The sequence below is a fragment of the Triticum urartu genome, chromosome 3A (genome assembly GCF_056163025.1).
Source record: "Triticum urartu cultivar PI428250 chromosome 3A, HENAU_Tu73, whole genome shotgun sequence".
NCBI classification, from domain to species: Eukaryota; Viridiplantae; Streptophyta; class Magnoliopsida; order Poales; family Poaceae; genus Triticum; species Triticum urartu.
In genome coordinates, this window is record NC_141875.1 from 15,749,459 (window position 1) to 15,755,458 (window position 6,000).

A 6,000-nucleotide genomic window follows, 5' to 3' on the forward strand; every position below is an offset into this window, starting at 1 on the left:
TCCTACTCCTATGCTTTGAGGTTATGTCGAGACTCAAGATTAACTTTGACAAGAGTGGGGTCGTTGTGTTGGGATACTCCGCTGAGGAGCAACAGAGGATCGCAGATAACCTGAATTGTAGACTAACCTTCAGGGCAGTTTAACCTTAGCTATAACCTTAGCTATAGATGACATGTCAACATCATATAGCCATCAGCTGGCTGTACTATTAACCATGCTTTTAGTGGCAGCAATTAAATTAAAGGGTGATGCGTTAACGCTGCCGCCTGGTTCCGAGGAGTATGGATACGTACAACAGGATTAATGTAGGTAGCTGTCTGTACGAGGCAATCCCTTATTTTTATATGCATAATATGAATGGAGGATCACGTCACTCACATCTCTGCGTTAATCCCTAATAATCCTCTCCCCCACCTCTGCTAGCAAACTTGATGCGTCTACCTCTCACCCCAAATTAGTTGGCTTAGATTTGACAACTAATTTAGGACAAAAGGTAATATGACCCAACTAATTTAGGACAAAGGAAATATGACTCAACTAATTCAAGACTGAGGTTGTAGATTTTATATATCTTGAGTAGTAGGTATGGATTAGAGGAGAGAACAAAGTCAAGAGAAAATGGATGCTTTTTTTTCCTTGTATTTCTCTGTCTCCTAATAAACCTCTCCCTTGTCTCTCCTATCCTAATAAACTAGAAGCTTACAGAGAGAGTACACTTTTTATATTAGGATTAGGAGTATAGTGTGTAGATCATAGAAGAGAACAAAGGCAAGAGAAAATGGATCGCTTCTTTTATTCCTTCTATTTCTCTGTTTCAAACTATAAGATGTTTTAGGTAGGCTATAAGATAGCCGAACAAAACATCTTATAATTTGGGGCCAAGGTGGCACTATATAACCCTACACACATTCGATTCAACACTGTTTGTGCTCCAAATGAGAATGATCAGAACAACATACCTAGCTAATTACTTACCATCATCAAGATTCAAAACTATAAATTCTCAAATAATTAAGATCGGTTATCTTCAACTTCCTTGTCACATAACATTCATGCAGGTAGTAAATAAATACTAAAAGAGAGGAAAGAATTCTGATCCAAACCTCCATTTTGACACTGAAACTAGCATCCATCCATGTTTGATTGTCAAGGAGGACAATCTTCTGAATGCTCACATGCTGATCTTTTCTAACGGTAAATTTTAAAGCAAGTACCACATCAACATACTAGATATATTTTCGCGTACCAGTTACTATCATATATATAAATGCTGAGTAAATCATTTGTGGAGAATTACTACCATTTGAGCCAACAAACAAAAGCAGACATTCATTCAATCAGCTGCCAAAAGAATCTCTCGACATTGACCGAAAATACAATACTAACTCCCTCCCTGCACAATATATATACCATCCAAATTTTACAAACTGCTGAGACACCTGACCCGACGGGACAGAAAAGTAAAAATAAACACAAAAATTGCCAATCTGCAATCTTCAAGATACGTCGAGCGGATTCTCCCATGTCTTCAACCAATAGGGCCACCGTCCACTTCCAAGGACTATCTAGACCGGCAAGCCATATTCGACCAGATGCATTAGTGGTCGCTCACCATCATCCGTCCATTCCATAGCATGTAACCTGATGGCCATAGGAACAAAACTTCCAAGTCAAGCTTCAAATACACATGCAACAAGTTCAATAATCAGCGACCAAGCGACCAGACAAACTTCACAAACTAAATGTTCTATAGCCACTAATAAAAAGAGACACTGGAAAGTCAATTTTCACACAAAGTTTTGCTGATTCTATCATAAGGAGACGACAAAAACAAAATATGCTATGCTCAAAACCAAAACGGGAGGAACCCATCAATTGTACATAAGCTAGCAAAACTAACGACGGACCGTCACATAATCCAAGTTTTGGCAGCATCAACTTCAGAAACTAAATGTTTATAGTGACTGGTCCAAAAAGGCACTAGACAATCTCACAGCCAAGTGTTGGCTTATACTACCAGGGGACTGACAAAAACGTCATGCTTTGCTCAAAACCAAAAAGGAGAGCGGGGATCCAAGACACCCGGCCGTTGAGCTAGCGAAAATAAGAACGTACGGTCACAAACAGCCAAGTGTTGGCGCTTGGCAGTGCCACTACATCATCATCTTTCACAAAACTGGTGGCATAGCTTTGTAAGGAAACAAAAAAAATTAGAAGGGTGCACGACTAGTTCCAAATAGCAATGTATCAGGGGGTGCAGGAAACATCATAGGAGCTCTTATATCACTTTTTTATCCAGAAAAATACACCCCACATAGTTAGAGCAAATATTTGAGCAATTTAATTAGAAGAGAGCAATTTAATTGACAGGAAAGTTCATCGCAGTCACATGATTGTGGTGGCCGGAAGACCACCACCACAGAACCAAACACTACATCAACGAGGACTACAGAGAGAGAGAGAGAGACAGAGAGAGAGAGCCAGAGAGAGGAGGTCAAGGACTCACCTGAACCAAGAAGATGTGTAGCCTCTGACTTCCAGGGTGCTTTTCCCCCCTTTAGCAGCTCCTGTCATATTCAAAGAAACCGCCATGTCAGAGTATATAAACACTATGCAACACCCATACACTTGGTAATACAATAGCAGCTACTCCACAACAGTTTAGGCAACCATAATATTGATCAAACAAAAATTCAAAAACAAAAGCAATGTTCTAGAGAAGGCAAAGGAACGAGAGCCCAGGGACTCACCTAAGTACTACTCCCTCCGTTCCTAATTATTTGTCTTTCTAGAGATTTCAACAAGTGACTACATACGAAGCAAAGTGAGTGAATCTACACTCAAAAATACGTCTACATACATTCGTATGTTGTAGTCCAATTGAAATGTCTAGAAAGACAAATATTTGGGAACGTAGGGAGTATTAGCCAGGGAGGCAGTCATGGCGCTGAAGCCAATGTTACGGGGCGACAACCCCGCCATCTCGCCGGCGCCGGCAACAAGGCGGCGCACCACCATCATTGATAACCAGCAGGTTGGGCCAACGAGAGCTGTGAGTCAAACATAGCACGATTAATTAGGCCTGGCAAGTTAACCATGATAACACCAGTACTTAAGAGTTGAATAAATGACCATGACTAGACTATAGCATAAATTCAAGATAACATCTCAGTAGACCAACCATGATTGCCAGTACTGCCTTGCTCCACATTATATATTTGGGCTACGAAATTAACATATCAATCTCCAACAGGAGACCAAGCTAAGCATGCTAGCATACATACATGATAAGGAAGAAGCCAACACACATCTCACTCCCATGTTCTACTTCATCAGAAACTAAAAGAATAACATAGGATATGTGATGCTACCATCTTACAACATGAAAAACAACAACACAGCTCTAGCTCGCCATCCAGCTAACTCTGAAACTCATGACCGTGAAATCCTACTACGCATTTGTCAAATAACATGAGTATGGGTAACGTGGGAGAAAACCTGCACTTTACTAGCCCAAGAAAGGTGAGGGAGCCATTTCATCCAAACCCTGTAACGGTAGAAACACACAACCTGCCAAGTCCAAACAAATTAACACTAACTATTTGGACTCGATCGTACAAGCAAGCTGCATCAAACCGACCTTGTTGTCGAGCTAGGATTAGTAGCCTAGATCATTTGGTTGGATCACAAATTAACTAGACAATGGACGTCACATCCATCACAAATTAGAGTTAGATTCTTGTACAACATCGCTCATTATTGTTCTGTTGTTTGCATGTTTCGCCGCTAGGAACGCTTCCTTCCGCCGCCATCCTCCAGTGGCTCCCCTCCATGGATGATCCCGGCCGTCGGTGGTGAGGGTGGTCGCCGGATCCATGCATGTGGATTGTTTTAGGCATTAGTAGCTTAAGTATTGGGTTGCTTCGGTGGAGGCGATGGCGGCACTGAATAAAGACTCTTCAGATCCTACCCCGACGACGCGATCGGTCCTATGGTTGGGGATGGATCGTCAATTGTATCTGAGAAACCAACAGAGCTCATGGTTCTGTGGTGATGCCCCTCATAAAAATCTTCTTAGTTTCGTACTTGGAGGAATGCAAGGAGGTGAAGTTGAGAAACTGTAAGGGGGAAAGGGAGAGGGGAGGTACGCGGTGAGGCAGCAACGACTCGAGAAAAAACAGATATTCGTCACGGTGCTCTCATATCCAAACTTATATAGAGTTTGTTTTTGTAAGGCCTGAATAGAGTCCTTATAGTTGTTGTGTTTTAGTAGTTGAGTACATGTTGTAATCTCTTGTATAGTAAACAGTACACCACAACAGTTTTTTCATAACAATTATTTTTGGATGAGTTGTTAAACTACGATTCAAGGGCATTCACTTTGACACATGTATTGATGTCCCTTAGTCTACTATTGATATATTTGTAATGTATTTTCATTGTGCTTATATCAACTGAAATGCGCATTGCGCTTGTATGATTACAGTATATCCCCGTTGCAACACACGGGCAATTTCCTAGTCAAAGCATAATGTTCAGACGTACATAGCAAACACAAACTCACACAATCGATAATAAAATAAAACATTGTCAATAGCAAAGTCATAGCACACGGAAACTAAGCATATGACATGGAGGATGGACGGCCTATTCGTAGACTAGACTATGTCATCATCCATGTGTTGTAAAAACATCACCGGCCACCTACTCCAATCATATATAGACCGTCGGCAACGATGGTAGGTGCTCCTGCCATTGTAGTGTAGACCACAAACTGATCTAACGTGTACACTTGAAGATAACCTGCATGGAAGATGATTTTTTATCGCTAAACACCAAATCATTTCTACACAGGCCCGTCCATGAGGGTGGCCAAACTGGGCAACCGCACAGGCCCTCCAAAATTTCGGTGCCCCAAAATGTGCAGGTAGTAGTCAGCCCACGAGGGAAGCAGAAGGCCCGTCAACATCAAAACCTGCCGATCGCCAGAACCCTAACGGCCACGTCGATCCTGTTTGCTCTTTCCTCCATACCCAATCAATCGCCGTCTGGTGCGTGCGTATTGCCGTATTCCGCTGTTTGGCTGTTCCAATTCCTTGATCGTCGCTGGGCAACATTCACGCATGATCTGCTAGACGCCTGCTACTGTCATAGTGTTCTGCCCCCGTAAAGCTACGAGTGACCGGCGACCGATCATCAGATCGTCTGCCTCTGCGGCTCTGCCTGCTGCCGCCTACCAATTCCTTTCTATCTGTCGCCTGCTCCTTTCGCTAGTAAGTTGACTTGTCCAAATTTAGATTTCTTGTAGTCTGGTTATGTTCCCGTTCTCAATTAAATTCAGGCACCTACCCAAACTAGATTTGTTCATCCGTACGTGACTTGTTCAGCAGATTTTTTTCTCCACCTGACCTGTTGATATGTTGTCGAGTTTACGTTTTTACGTTATAGCAAGGTTTTTTTTTTAATTGCCTCTGTAGCTTGTGATAGATTGGTTCATTAATAAATTTCTTTGTCCCCCAAGTTACATAGATTGATACATCTATTTTTGGAGGTAGTTGATCGGGCATTAAAGATTTTTCAAGACAGATACTCGTTCAAATTTTAAGGGCCGATCATTTTGCATCAGTAGCACCTTTGCCTTTTTAAATACTAATCCCTCCGTCCCAAAATGCAAGATCATTTGTTTCGCCTGACACTATGATAGTGTCAAACATAGTCTTATTACTTTTGGGGTGGAGGGAGTATTTCACATATTTCAATTTTTATAATTGAGTGAGAGCATGATCTAGATTATATTAATCCATCAATTGTATTGATCTTCAAAATTAAGGGGGTCATTTTACATTTCACCCCGGGCCCCCAAAACCCTGGAGACGGCCCTGTTTCTACATAGCCATAATGAACATGACAAGGTTTATGGTCCCACCCATATGAGCGAACCGAACTTGCATGGTATACAATAGTGAGCATACATGATGGCAACCCTGCCGTTGGATACAA